Here is a 16,518-nt window from a genome sequence, read left to right as displayed (position 1 = left end):
TACAAATTAGCACAACACGTAACAAAACAAATACAGCCCTACATCGTAGGACCCTCGTCGTAAAGTGAGTGTGCCCGTGCAGACGCTCGTGTTACGAACTAGGTAACCCCAAGTTCGATTCCTTATCACGATCAATACCATGACGATTACCTAATGGGTCCTGGGCCTTCCCTAGGGCGATTCAGCCTCAAATTAGTACCTGATTTTGTGTGTAAATATCACTACTGGGGAGTCAAAAGGCGTGGTGCTGGAAATGCACTCCGTGTGGCCGTATCAGTCTTCATTGGTGCTACTCGCTAACAGCACTTGTCCCCCAGTCTGTTAAGGCTATACGGCAATCGTCATTGTTTGTGTGTGTCCCCGTGGTCGCGCGTGCCACATCAGGACTGAATGGAAATACAATTTTTTTTTCTCATTTCATGTTACTTTACTTTATTCTAGACGTTTTCGTGAATGCCAAGGATCCATACTCTTTGGTTTTATTCGGTACAGTCACATAGGTAAAAAAAATATATAAAAATAAGAGATAGAATAGAAAAAAATAAAAGTTAATTAAATCACGACGTTTCGATTGCAACACAAGCAATCATCATCAGGTGTGAAATCACTGCTATAATTTTTTACTAAGTGGGAGAAATGCCGAGGCGAAGTAGTGTATATAGTGTGGACGTCAGGGACTGGGACGTGAGACTGTGAAGCCATGTTACATAGGGTAGTTACGTTTACACCATTATAGGACTTCGTCCCGTAAGGGAAGTGTTAATAAAGACTCGCATCAACTCACGTGGTGTGATGTCTTTATTGATGCACTACACATGCAAATGCACAGTATTTCTTCTCATTGATGAGTTAAACACGTTCCTTCAGAGTGGGCTGTTAGGAACTTGGTTTGGACAGCACAATCCTGCGATCCGTGTCACTCGGCGCAGCTGCGTGGGCATGTGTCACGTGTGCTGAGCCCTCCCGAAGCGCTCTTTGAATACAAATCGAGGGCGTGCTATGCACAACAGACGACAAATAATCCCTGGTGGGCAGTGTGGAACTGCTGTTCCTACCTATAAATGTCTCCCTTTTTTATTCACCGTAACACATTTTATAACTGACTGTATGGACATTTAAATATGGTATATTGCGTTCCGTGCGACTTATGGAAAGGTCTCAGGAACGGAACCAGTTTTTTAGTTGGGGACTGCCCGTATCTAATCAGAGACATTCTGTCAGTTTATTGTTTTAAGGCCCCATGTGATAAATGCATGTTCAGGAAATCATATATCATAATACCACTTGCATGTTGTGAATGTGTGTGCAGAACACCGTCTTCATCAAAATCGGAGAAGTACTCATCTACTACATCGCACAACCTGCAGTACAGTATGTGGCCAACTTCTGGACACAACTGCTGCTGCTCAGAAATGGAGCTTTCTTCTTGGGGCACCAGGCACTGATCAGCCTGCCATATTTTGCATAGTTTTCCTGGTTCTTCGACTATACTCCAGGAGGTAAGGCAACTAAACGCCCATTGGACTTTCCTCCTGGCCCAAAGTGATACCGTTTTAGGGAATGTGCCTCTGTTTAAGAAACCCGATGTTGCCATAGAGAAGTTACGAAACAGTATGGAGAGGTGTGCAGCGTAATGGTGGGCAGATTTCCATGGTGTTTGTGAGTGGCTACCAGGCAGTAAAGAGGTCCTAGTGCATCAAGGCATGCGTTTGCAGACCGGCCAAACAACCCCCTCATTAAAAAGTAAACGAAGGCCTAGGCATTATTTTTGCTCCATATGGAAAATTTGGATGCAACATCGTAGGTTCACTCTGTCAACATGCGGAATTTTGGACTTGGTAAGTCATCCTAGAACAAACCATTCAGACAGAGGTTGGCTTCTTATTGAGGCATTTAAACAGAAAGGATCGCATTTGACCCTCACTATAACTTAAACAGTGCTGTGGGAAACATAATTGTGTCCATGGTGAAAGGAAACGGTATGAATACAGTGATAAGCAGTTCCAGGTTTTTTTTGCACCTCATTGAAAACAATCTTCAGCTCCAATCAGGGCCGCTGGGAACTTTATGCAACATCTTTCCCTTCTTGATCGACTTTCCTGGACCGCAGCAGAGAATATTCAAAACATGCAAAATCTAACATTTATTCGTGATATAATATCTGAACGCCATGCAACAAGAGATCCCCTCAAGCCAATGTGCCTGATTGACACCTACTTCTCAATTGGAGAAAGAGGACAATCCCAACACCAGCTCTCAGAACAGAGTCTCATCATGTTGACGTTGGACCTTTCACTGCTGGCGCAGAGACGACCTCCACCACATTACGCTGGGGCCTTCTCTACATGATGATCACCCTGAAATACAAGCCCAGTGCCATGAGGAGATTGACAAGATTGTGGGATCAGATCGACTACCATGCATGGAGACAGACACAGTCTGCCCTACCTGGATGCTGTGATCCATGAGATACAGCGCTTCAGTAACATTATTCCATTCGGGGTCCCGCATGCCACCACCACAGACGTCAAGTTACGCCAGTACTCGATTCCAAAAGGGACGATCATACTGGTGAATATGAAATCGTTCTGATGATGAAAATCATTGGAAAACCCCATACGAATTTAGTCCAGAAAACTTCCTTGATGAGGATGGCAAGTTTGTAAAGTCAGATGCCTTCCTGCCCTTCTCTGCTGGTCCCCGTGTCTGCCTGGGGAAAACTTAGCAAAGATGGAGCTTCCTTTTCTTTGCATCTCTTTTGCAGCATTTTGAGTTTATCTGGCCTGATCTGGTCTCTCCACCAACCCTGGATTATATATTGCAGATCACCAAGGCTCCAAAATCTTACAAATTGGGGCTTCATCTCCGCAATTGAACATAGTTTAAAGAGTGCTGTAGTGTGTGCTGTTGAGTCTATAATGTCCAAGCACACATGCACGCATTGGAAATATTATGTAAAACAACAATACATCACGATAGGTGAAAGAAATGGTATAAATCTGTTGTACAACAATGAGTGAATCAATTTAACTTTTTCTAGTAAATCGTTTAATCATATGTTACGTTAGTTTATAGATAGAGATGATAGTTTTCTACAAACATCTTCCATTACTTCAGCGAATTTGCCCAAAAATAGTTAACCTTCATTTCATACATTCTTTCACAAGTCACCCGGGGCCCGAGTACATAAACGTAGAAATAGATAATGAGACAAGCTCCCCTGTTCATAGTCTATTTATAGGTGGCAGTGAAATTTCTGGTGACAATTACATTGTGACTTTTTTCAAGCATTTTATACATGCAGTAAATGCATTAGAAAACATATATAGACACCATTACAATAGAAACAACTAACGACTCAGCTGTCTTCATAGGCTTGGATAAGGCATTGATACAATTGATCACCAAATCCTGTAAACCAAGTTAGTGATGTTGGACTTATTTAAGTAGCAGTAGGTTGGTGTCTAAATTACTTTGATAGTAGAAAACAATGCGTAAACATTGGTCAATCCTTCCTCTGGGTTTAAAAAACAAACACATGCCAAACAGCCACTCAATTACAACCACAGAAAACAACCGCTCAAACAACCACTACTATAAACAACTATTACCACTAAAACACATCAACAAATGCATGACAACCACAAATAACGCACAATAAATCCACAATCAAATGCTGAAACACAAGTATAAATTCTAGATTTGAAGCTTTCGTGACTGCAAGGATTCATACTCTTAGTTCTTTAGGTAAAGTCACGTAGGTAAAAATGAATTAAAATTAATAAAAATAAAACATAAAATCACGACGTTTCGGAGGCAACACAAGTCTCTGTCATCAGGTGGGACCGTCACAGCCAGATTTGCTGCATTTTTTACCTACGTGACTTTACCGAAGAACTAAGAGTACAAGTATACATGTCATTGTTATTGCCTTATACAAAATGCAACACTGGTGTTTATTCGTATCTTACATAATTGTCACAAACTATTTGGTATACTGTGTGAGCAATGATGCACAGGCACAAATAAGAAAATACTCAATATGATACTGGCAAAAATTTTGGATAGTGGCTAAAAGGTCCCATAGAGAAAAAAAAATCACATCGTTAATAATTCTGCCTAACCGGAAACATGATAAACGATGTTTTAGGCAATGGTGTTCTTAATATCAGATACTAGCTTTACTACCTGGCTTCGCCCGGGAACTTGGATTCACCCACGCCCGGCCGCCTTTGTCTCCCCAGTGACGATGTTCACATACCACACCAGTTACTCGTTTGAGGCTGAGTCGACCAGGGGAGGCCCAGGTCCGGTTCAAATAATCGTCACCGGTGGTGGCCGTGAGTGGGAATCGAACTCGGGTCGCCGGTTCGTAGCGTGGCGCGCTAACCACGACCACTACAATGCGTTACGCTTCCGTTGTAGGATTTGTGTGAGGCGCGCCGATCCATTGTAGGGTTTTAGTGAGGCGTGCCGATCCCCCGCGATACAATAATACTGTGTAATCGCTATAATTTTATGATTTACGGAGCCTATAATAGTAATGTCACACATTGTGGTGGCGGGGGTGAAGAGGACGTGTAACTTTGATGAATTTACCTCGAGCGTGGTGGGTGTCGAGGCCTAGCACGTGCAGAGCCTCCGGCCTCGCCTGATTTTCCCACCCGGTTGAGCTGGGTACGGGTGCAGTCCCCCCCCCCCCCCCGCGCTACAATAATACTGTCTAATCGCTATAATTTAATAATCGAGCGACCGTATAATAGTAATTGCACACATTGTGGTGGGGGGGGAGTGAAGAGGACGTGAAACTTTGATGAATTTACCTCAGAGTCGCGTGTTAATGCGTGCGCCTATTTTTAACGGGAATAAAAAATGGCGTCCACCCCTTGGCGAAGGCGTCGCTACCCGTTGCCAGGGCAACCACCGTCCAATGAAAGCGGCGAAGGCGTCGCTACCCGTTGCCAGGGCAACCGCCGTCCAATGAAAGTGCGTATGGTCCGGCGACACACAGACACACAGACAGACAGACAGATTCATGATTTTATATATATATAGATTATAGAGAGGGAAGAGAAATAAAGATCAAAGATTTGGAGACCGCACTTTACTTATCTATATATAATAAATCGTGAATCTGTCTGTGTGTCTGTGTGTCGCCGAACCATACGCACTTTCATTGGACGGCGGTTGCCCCTGGCAATGGGTAGCGACGCCTTAGCCGCTTTCATTGGACGGCGGTTGCCCCTGGCAACGGGTAGCGACGCCTTCGCCAAGGGGTGGACGCCATTTTTTATTCCCCTTAAAAATAGGCGCACGCATTAACACTGACTCTGAGGTAAATTCATCAAAGTTTCACGTCCTCTTCACTCCCCCCCCCCACAATGTGTGCAATTACTATTATAGGGTCGGTCGATAATTAAATTATAGCGATTAGACAGTATTATTGTAGCACGGGGGGGGGGGGGGGACCGCACCCGTACCCAGCCTCAACCGGGTGGGAAAATCAGGCGAGGCCGGAGGCTCTGCACGGTGCTAGGCCTCGACACCCACCACGCGACTCTGAGGTAAATCATCAAAGTTACCGTCCTCTTCACTCCCCCGCCACCACAATGTGTGACATTACTATTATAGGCTCGGTAATCATAAAATTATAGCGATTACACAGTATTATTGTATCGCGGGGATCGGCGCGCCTCACTAAAACCCTACAACGGATCGGCGCGCCTCACTAAAACCCCTACACGGATGCGCGCGCATCACTAAAACACTACAACGGATCGGCGCGCCTCACTAAAAACCTACAACGGATCGGCACGCCTAACACAAACCCTACAACGGATCGGCGCGCCTCACTAAAACCCTACAGCGGATCGGCGCGCCTCACACAAATCCTACAACGGAAGCGAATGCATTGTAGTGTCGTGGTTAGCGCGCCACGCTACGAACCCGGGGACCCGAGTTCGATTCCCACTCACGCCACCACCGGTGACGAATTATTTGAACTGGACCTGGGCCTCCCCTAGGTCGACTCAGCCTCAAACGAGTAACTCGTGTGGTGTGTGAACATCGTCACTGGGGAAACAAAGGCGGCCGGGCGTGGTGAATCCAAGTTCCCGGGCGAAGCCGGGTAGTAAAGCTAGTAATAATTAAATTTCGATTTAAAGCTTTCGTGACTGCAGGGATTCATCTTCTTGGTTCTTTCGGTAAAGTCACGTAGAAGGGAAGTAATAAAATAATAAAAATAAAACATAATAAAATCTAATAATTCTCACGACGTTTCGGCTACAACGCAAGCAGCCGTCTTCAGGTGAAGAATGAGACACTGTCAAGCTAGGAGCTTATATATAAGCTGGGTTGGAGGTGGAAGAGCGCCTTAACAAAAAGAATGTGCATATCAAGAGGAATGTAGCATATTCATTGGAAAATGCGTAGGAGGTGGGCGGGGGGTTTCAAAGTCATATTATGCCCATGCATTATGCAGGATCAGCAGCACCAAAGGGAGGCCATCACTCCAACCGTCAAGAAGGATCCTGCTGAGGAACCTTTCAAAACCATCACCTTACCCTACATTGCTGGGGTCACAAAAAAGATCTCCAAAATCCTGATTAAACACAAGATTCAGCACAGTACATAAAATCCGTGATCTGGTCCCGTCTGTAAAAGACGTGGTTCCAGACATACAGTACCCTGGCGTCTACAAACTAAGTTGCCTCTGTGGTAGCAGTTACATTGGAGAAACCAAACGACATGTCTCGGATCGCATCCGTGAACATAAAGCAGACCTGAAACACGGTAGGACAAACATCTCAGCCGTGGCAGATCACTGTTACAATTTAGTGGGCTCACATGACATTGACTTCTCCAAGACAGAGGTTCTCTGCAAGCCATCTGGCTACCATGAGAGATTCGTTCATGAGGCGATCCACATATACAAACAGAGACAATTTCAACCGAGAAGATGGATTCTGGCTCAACAATCATTGGAAGGACGTAATAACCACTTCGGATCTTAACTGATTGTTGTTCACGTTTATGGTGACTTTCAGACCGCAGTCCACTCACTGGCATTAACTGTGTATCTTGTGTTCTCCACAGGGAATGCATTATTTGCTCCGCTGCGGGTCTCCTGCCACCGTTCTCCCATTCACATGTTTCATTGCTTCTACATATTATTAACATGCCCTCCCTTTGTTAATGCTACCCCCCCTCCCTTTGGTGCTGCTGATCCTGCATAATGCATGGGCATAATATGACTTTGAAACCCCCCCGCCCACCTCCTACGCATTTTCCCATGAATATGCTAAATTCCTCTTGATATGCACATTCTTTTGTTAAGGCTCTCTTCTTCTTCCACCTCCAACTCAGCTTATATATAAGCTCCTAGCTTGACAGTGTCTCATTCTTCACCTGAAGACGGCTGCTTGCGTTGTAGCCGAAACGTCGTGAGAATTATTTGATTTTATTATGTTTTATTTTTATTATTTTATTACTTCCCTTCTACGTGACTTTACCGAAAGAACCAAGAAGAGTTATAATAATTACATTGAGAAATGTATTCCTGATGAACAGTATTTAAATTTGCATATGAAGAGTTACTTTTATAAAAAAAATCTCATCAGGCTCCATAGTATAAAGTGGTCTAACTCTTAACCACACTAAATTACGTCGAACTTTATTTTACAAGCAATCAGTATAAGTTTCCCATTACATTTATCTGGTTTGTTCATGCTGGAACCGCCCTTGTATTCTGATACGCAACAACTGTTATGTTATATCTTTATATTAATTTCTTTACCTCCTTGAATAGTTCGCAAGAGCCCCCATGCATGGCTAGTTGCCCTCCAGTAACAAATAGTGTCCTCACTTCCACACGTAAGAGGCAATTCTGAAGATCATTGTGGGGTATCACCTTCCTATGTTCTCGTTGACGTGATCCTTATATCCCTTCCACTTCAAACCGAATGTATTTATTATGCCATCGAATGTATCAAACGAGAGCCAATTAACATGAAGAGCATTTTTTTTCTTGAATTCGGTAGAAAAACTCAATACAGGCAGTCCCTGACTTACGATGGTCCGACTTACGATATTTCGATCTTAAGATGGCGATAGCGATACGACAAAATTGTTAAATATTTTAAATTTCACGCGGCAGGCAAACGCATCAGCGTACGAGGTACGATACTGTACGTTGAGACGCTGCCGGGATGTACGTATGTTAAAAGGTTTGATAGCAGATAGGATTATTTCCTGAAAAAAACGTTCTATTAAATTGCAGTTCATATAGGTAGGCTAAGAATTTACCTTGATTTTTTACTTTACATTTTACTGTGCAATACAGTATTGTAATTAATAAATACATACAGTATATAGTTTATACAGTACGGTACTGTAAATTGCTCTGTTTTGCTAAATTATCACCATTCTTTAAGACTCCTGGGTAGGCTAGGCCATCTTCGACTTACGATATTTTTGACTTACGATGGAGTCGTAACGCATCTCCATCGTAACTCGGGGACTACCTGTATTTCAAGAGTCGCAATAACGGCATGAATCAGTCCTTAAAGAGCCGCATGCGGCTAAAGATCCACAGGTTGCCAACCTCTGAACTGGTATATTGCTGCAGTCTCATGACTGCAGTAAGTACTCCATTTTGACTTAAGACTTTCGTGAATGCAGGATTTAATATTCATTGTTCTTTCGGTAAAGTCACGTAGATAGAAAAAATAACAATAAAATAATATTCACTTAATTTATTTTATTGTTATTTTTTATACGTGACTTTACTGAATGAACCATAGAATGTGCAGTAAGTACTGTCAGTCTCAAACTGAAGGTTGTTAGTTCAATCCTTAGTTTACTCTTAAAAAGCCAGTATAAACGAACAAGATTAACCTAATGGCAGAATTTGTTTTGATTGCTCCAAAGAAAAGAATACATCACTGTAGGTGTCTTCATTGGGATAATTTATGATAAAGTCACGATTACTATAATGAATAGAGAAACCCAACATGTTTTGCATTAGTTGATTAACAGTGGAAACCAACTTACATTTTGTAGTAGAATATATGTGAGTGTTTGGTAGAAAAAATTTAGCTGCAACATTGATATCGATCGATGTGTAGTGACATAAGAAGGGAGGGGCTGTTGGGGGCTCTGGGACCCTGGGCGGGCCAGGCGCTTGGGCCCCTTGGCGCCAGGCGCTGGGTTCCCAGGCGGGTCAGACGCTTAAGCCTCTTGGCGCCAGGCGTTGGGTTCCCGGGTGGCCCAGGCGCTTAAGCCGCTTGGCGCCACCAACGGGGGGGGGGCTGTGTGTGCTCTGTGGGATATCTGGGGGCGCACACGGCCCCACCCCTCGTTGGGGACTAGGCATAAAAGGGGAGCTCCCTGGACGGTCAGGGCCAGTCGTATCTCAAGACCCAAGACCCAAGACCAGCCATCTGAGGACCCTGAGACGCTGTGAGAGCCAGTGGTGGGACTCTGGAATTCCCGACTCTACGACCTTGTGAGGGCGAGTTCCAGAGCGTAGCCAGAGTAGTGTATCTAGGCTTTGTACCGAGGCTGTGTACCTGGGAGTTGTTACAGAGTATCAGGACTGTTGGACTGTTGGAGTGCTGTTGGATTGTAATAAAGAAGTTACCTCTACAAGTGTCTCCGGAACCCGTTACAGATGTATATTTTCCCAACAAAATGCCATGGCACTGTTATGGAAATAAAACATTTAGTGTAAAGTAGGATTAAATATGAATTGCCCCAATCATATTAGGCATTTTTAAACTCATTGCAATGGTGATGAGGAAAATTCGAAATTAATTGTTCATTGCTATTTGAGAATATATTTGATTAAGGAAACAATACCAGAGACGGGAGTCTAACTTGACGTGATAGCTACTTCACAATGAAAACTCGAGGTTAGCTCAGATCGTGGAATGTGCCGGATATGCTCTCTACTCTGAGTGGCAATTATAGTGACATACTTTGCCTGCATTAGGCACAGAATGCGAGCTAAGAAATACGCAAACTTTATTTCTGAAAAAGGAAGACATTGATGGCTGAGCTGTGGAGGTCCAATTACATTTTCAGGATCTTTATGGCCTCACAAGAGATTGTTATACGAGTGGGTTGCATTCTGAGCAAGAGACCAGATGGAGTGGAGTGGCCCAAAATGCTAGAAGAAGCCCAGAGGTGGGCCAGAGAGCCAGGGGCCCAGAATGAGCAGAGCATGGCAGATGAGGGTCAGATCCAAGAAGATCCAGAGGAGCCAGGGGCAACCGTGATGTTCACATTAGCTGGGTAGCTTGCGCACCCGTGCTTGTAAGGCTGACCTTGATCGAAGCCGTACATTGCACGAGAGGTATTGTGATAAAGCTGTGAAGGAATTGCGGTGAAGCAGTGGAGAAGCTCAAAGCTAATTGTCAGGATTCCAGTTTTTAAAGAGTATAGAGACGATACATACGAAAAGTGAGATTAAGGAGACTCAAAGTTAGTGCTGCAGGAAACTGAAAAGGAAACACATTTTGAGGTGGATAGAGGTTAACACGAAACCATATTGTGCTAGGTCACAAACTAAAGTGACTGTAAAACTACAAGTATGTGAATAATTATCACGGTGAAGTCATGTATGTACGTCGGACGATCAAAGGAGGCCAACATCATCGTTCTACACATCGTCAAGACTCAAGACCCGACCACACCTGGCCAGTCACCAGCTGCATCAACCACCTGGCTGCCATGCCGTCATCCATAAAGCTGCCGTCTTTGCATGTCAGGAGACATTGTGTGCGAACGGCATTTAAACAAAAACGTATTTTACTCATCAATTAACTTCAGTCACCAGTCAGAAGCTTCCTACACTTCTGCCGTGTCGCCTCAACTGTGGTGTAGAGGCCATCTGCTACAGACTGTACATTGAAATAAATACGAATTCACAATTATCACACCCTGACATACTTAACCAATCATCAGGATTTCATTATCACATATTATATTGACATTCAGCGGAACGTAGAAACTAACGAGTTCGTGGCGCCAATTATATTCTGAATTTACTATACACCAACATTAAGTGTGCTTCATATTGAGAAAGATGGCAGCAGCAGGCAGCAACAGTCATCTGCTCAATCCTTAATTTCCCACCTCCATCCCATTTACCTCCCCTACCTGAACCTCCTTGTCTCTTCCCCTGCCGTCTTCTCGTCCACCACCACTATATTTTAGGCATACAATTTCTTCATTATTTTGGTGATGTCCGTGTTTTGGTTTGTTTGGAGGCACCGCTCTCGTACCTGCTGCCTGCTCCTGCGCCAACTGGCACATCCGTTTGGTAGCCCGGGTTATTCACTGTGGTGCAGCATCGCTCGCGCTGCGCAACTTACCCGTTATCCCGTGCGACCGGTGGGTCGCTCCGTCACCCACATCCGGTGGTTCCTTCGGTGGGCCATGCAACCACCGGGGGGGGGGGGGGGGGGGGCTTTGGCTGCCCGAGGTCATCGGGGCTTTGTGCGGTCCCCGAGATGGAAGGGACCTGCAGCCGGGATCTTTCCGGGGGAGTCTTTCACTGTGTCAGCGTGCGGAGCGTGGTTGGGAGCACTCCGCGATCTTCCTCGTTGCGAGCTTGGCCCGGAATTCTGCTAAATTGCAGGGAAGTGGACGTCATCGACGGAGAGACTCGCTCGCGGAGGCCCCCTTCCCTCGCCTGCCCCCCCCCGGCTGACCCCCTTTGTCTTCCCAATGAGATGCCTCAACACTTTTCCACTCCCCAGATTTCCGTTGCTCTCCAGCTACGACCAGGCCTACCCCAATACCCTCCTCATGACTCCTGCCGTTTCTGATGTCACTAAAATTACACCACCACTTTAATAACCCCATTATTCATCTCAAACTGCTATCTTACGTACAATTTTTATAATAGCTGTAAAGCACCTTGGAAATGGCGCAATATAAATTTCAATAAGATATCTTGAAAGCTGATTGCATTTGTTGAATTATGTGCCTTGTAATAATCATAGCGTGTACTGGGCGATACCTTTTTTAACCCGAATTCTGAGTTGTCATTGATTTGTTTATTTGTGTGACAGGACCATCCACAACTTTAAAGCTTTGGCTCAAGTGTTGGGATATCAAAATAATTTACTATTCTGTAATGATTACAATCACTACGTTGTTTCTATTGTGTTGTAAAAAAAAAGATTTTTTTAAAAATGGTAATTGTGGAATGTTAATGTATTCAAATGTTAATTAAATGCGTTTTGTTAATGCATAATTATTGCGCGTAAATTAATGATTGATTGGTATGCATCTTCTTATTTAAAACATAGTGAATTCAATTAAACAATAGATTTTCGCATTAATTACAAGTTATTATTGGTTTTCACGTTGTCGAGGGGTGTGTGTTATCAATCGTGATAATATCAATGATTCTCGCCTTAACATGTACTGATTATAACTTAATAAATGTGTAATTATGTCAGGTCAGGATACAGTTCTCGCAATTGAGAGATATGATGCATGAGTTAAGAAAGAAGCACTCGACCTTAATGTAAGTGTAGTGGGTTCAATTCAGGCACACACTGGAACTTTGGGAGGCAACACTATTTATTCTTAACACAACTCTTAACATAGGGTGGTGACTACCGACCTATCCTCGCTAACACACACCATCACTCGCTAACACTGACGCTCTCATACGACTCGCGTGGCCAAGCCAGGAGGGCTCCTGGTTGGCCACGCTGACTTGAGGCTTGATTCTTCTTCTTCTTCTTCACGAGGCGTCTTCACGAGGCATCTTCATCCCGGACCCGAGCCGCCCCGCACCAGGTGCGGAGCCCGCTTATATCCGCCTCGGCGGGCCTGGGCCACGCCCAGGCCACGCCCACCTTCTCGAATCCTCGAGAAGGCTCAGCCCCTGGCCACGCGACCCCCAAGATCCCCCTGGGGTCCCCCGCCCCCACCTTTATCCGGTCACGTGTCCGGCCGGGTTCATACAGAGTGCCATGGCCTGACACAACCCCCATGGCACTGGCGACAGCCTCCCGGCTCCCCGACCCGGCCGTGACGTCATTCCAATATACCCGACGTAGTGACGTCATGTGCGTACAGGCTCCCAGTAGTGACACTACAAGTCACTACATAAGCAACTTAAATATTAACTTACATTGACAACTGAAGCTACTTATCAGAATAGAACTACAGTACCCATGCAAATATACGTACTCGTAGATCTGTACTAAATGATTATAAAAGCATCAACGATTGTATGATACGATTATGCGATTTTAAAGAAAAGAACCAGGCTCACGATTCAAAACACAGTGTTTATGCGAGCATACGTTTCTTAAAATGTTTACCAAATAGTTTGAAAATCATCAACTATCGAATTTCAAGATTATGCAAGTAAAATAAATCTCATTAATATTTCAAAAAACAATATTCATATAGAAATCCGTGACGTGGAGTGGATGTGTGTCAGGGTGGCAATCATGAGCAAGGTTAACCCGTTATGATTTGTAGTGTGGTGTGAGTTGGTTCACGTGTGTTTTTCGTATGAGGTGGCGTCACCAACTGTAAGCAGTATGCTCATATGATGGGTGCATGTGATAGCGGGTGTTCATCTTTTGTTTTCACTGTACCCGAAAATACTTGCAGTCCCACAAGGGAGTGTTGATCGGTCGGCTTGGTCCACTGCGAGAGTGTGCTGTGACCACGCTGCTTGCTGTCTATACTCAGGGGCAAGGTAAGGTAAAATGTAAAAACAATGAGCCTACCTTTACCCTACCTTTTACCTTTACCCCGTACAAATTACCCGATTACAGGGTAATTACTGGGATACTACACATGAAAAAGGTTTATAATGGTAAATGCTAGGTAGAGCGCTTTATACATATAGAATACTCTCGATTCCAATTTTACACGCTTTCTTTGAACTAACTCTGTCTGTTGTTGTTGTCGTTGTTGTCGTTGTGGTATCCTCAAATCTTGTAACTCAATTTTAACCCACTTCCCAATGTGGCATCGACTGCAAACTTGGTATACTTATGTCATACTGATGATAACACTATATTCTATCATGAAAAAATGTGTTTTTAAACATTATTTTTATATGTTATGTTTCGGCTTGGGTCTAATTGTCCACGGTCAACTGACGTTGGCTGTAATTGGCCACGGTCTCTTATGTGAATGCAAGCTGCGGGGCCACGGACTGCGCCACAGAGCTTTTAGCGGTAAACAAGGTACCGTATTTACCGGGTAATACTTCGCGTTACCTTTACCCTACCGGGTAATTCTTCCGAGCGACCTTTACCCTACCCTTGACCTTACCCCTTGGCATGTCCACACCTTTACCCTTTTACCCGGTAAAAAGGGTAAATTACCTTACCTTGCTGAGGCCTACTTGGTCCACAGCTGAAGTGCGCTCGCGGCTCTCGAGTCCGCATGCTGCCAGTCAGCTGTTAGCTGCTGCGCCATACGCTCGCAGGTTGTATGCACGCCAGACTCGATCTGCATCTGGAGTACACTGCTGCCCTCGAACCAGCACATGCCAGTCAGTCGTCAGCTCTGCCATGTGTTTGCAGGTTGTTTGTACGCCAGGTTCGATCTGTAGCTGGAGCATGCTGCGGCCACGCTGGCCCAGCACGCTTCGATTCTTTTATCAGCCTTAGGAGTGGCTTGGTTCGCGAGCACCCTTGGTTGCTCCCTCCAGGAGGTCTCACGCTAAACAGCAGCCTGCACGTGACAATGCTTACACACTCCCAGCCTCTTCACATGTCATCCAATGTCAGTCAGTGGTTAGCTCAACCACCAACAGAACTTCCCAGCCTGTAGCTTGGGCAGTATTTCTGTCGACGCACTCAATACTGGCGTGTACCTCAAATCTCAACATGGGGAAGTTGCTTTGTGCCACCAAGGGCGTTTTGCCAACAATTCCCTTCCACCTCTCAGCTTCCAACAGTATTATATCGATAACTCTTTCACACCACAATAGCGCGACGAAGAGCTGCATAAGACACCTTGCCACGAATGGGCGCTTATCCGAAATTTTCCTCAACCACGTAACTTTATCGCAACACTACATTTCGAAGTCCTCGACTTTGCAAGACTTAACACCAAAAAGAGAAATACAAAAGCAAAACTTTCAGGGATACTTAGAGTCTTCCTTAGTAAGAACTCAACTTTTTAGCTAGAAATGAATTATATATGAATTATATAACGGAAGTCAAAATTAAACATTCATATATTCTAAAACAATGTAGGTCGTCTACCTTCATTATGAGTTGTCTCTAAATTGCCTGAATCATTTCAGAGAATTGAATTAGTTTAGAGCATAAACTACATTTGCTACAGCATACTTTATACATTCCTACTATGTCGGATGTAAAGTTGACTAATAGTGTAAGAACATCATCTACTTCTAACGGTAAACTGTTAAGTTCACATATTTACCAACCAACCTTCATTGTTATTTGAAAATGTTAGAATATATTGGTCTGTACATGGCTGCAAAGGTTGTTACGTTGTTTTTAAATTGGCAAATCTACTCAAATATGGTTATAACATGCATTGCGCAGTGTGCAGAGCCACCTCTGTTTCATTAGCACTAGTATTGGCCACACGACTGCAGTAGCCAGCATGTTGTTTTTGAATGAGTCATCTCGAAAGAGTTAAAAGGTCCAATGACTATTCATACCTGAAGCACAGCAAAGCAAAAAAACAAGACAATAAAAACGTGACGAACAATTAGAAAGTCGAGTAGTAGTAGGTTTTTACCCTTTAAACTGGTACAGAAACTGACACCTTTATACAAGGCATCATGCTTGCAATAACCACAACACAAGCAGTCAAAATGCAAACAAAAATAAACAACTCTGATGATGATAATGATATGCACTGTCCTTGAAGTTGATTGGTCCACACCCGAGACAGCCTTTCTTAGAGCCTAGTCTCTATTGGTGTTGGACCAGATGACGCCAAAAGGCGTACAACTCAAAGACAGCGCACTATCAGAGTATTGAGAGCTCGGGGTAGGCATTTACACTATGATACCTCCTTTACCAGTGGCAAAATATAGTAGTAGGTTTTTACCCTTTAAACTGGTACAGAAACTGACACCTTTATACAAGGCATCATGTTTGCAATAACCATAATACAAGCAGTCAAAATGCAAAGGTGTCAGTTTCTGTACCAGTTTAAAGGGTAAAAACCTACTACTATATTTTGCCACTGGTAAAGGAGGTCTCAGTGTAAATTAGAAAGTCGTTGGATTATCCAATCGACTTCATGAGTTCGGGGAGAATTGTGGCACAGTGGTTAATGCACTGCACTGTGAACGTGACGACCGGCCTTTGATTGTGAACTATTACTCATATCAGTGGGGCAAGTGATATCTGAACTGGTCAGACCCTTCCCTACATCAACAGTAATTGACTGAGTGGTGATTTATAGCTAACAGCAGTGCACTGAGATTACAGATTTTTTTTTACGATGCGCCTTTGAGCAGTCTAAAGTGCAAAAATACAGTGGACT

The 16,518-nt window shown here is 44.1% G+C and overlaps 1 pseudogene; it reads left to right on the top strand.

The window, feature by feature from the left end:
- The first annotated feature begins 636 nt into the window (after positions 1-636).
- Positions 637-2,875, top strand: LOC133358999 (cytochrome P450 2C31-like; annotated as a pseudogene).
- Positions 2,876-16,518: the final 13,643 nt, after the last annotated feature.

The sequence above is a fragment of the Lethenteron reissneri genome, chromosome 64 (genome assembly GCF_015708825.2).
Source record: "Lethenteron reissneri isolate LAM-NWPU_2019-01 chromosome 64, ASM1570882v1, whole genome shotgun sequence".
Taxonomy (NCBI): Eukaryota; Metazoa; Chordata; class Hyperoartia; order Petromyzontiformes; family Petromyzontidae; genus Lethenteron; species Lethenteron reissneri.
The sequence above is the reverse complement of the archived record's forward strand: the minus strand, read 5'-3'. Positions and strand labels throughout refer to the sequence as shown.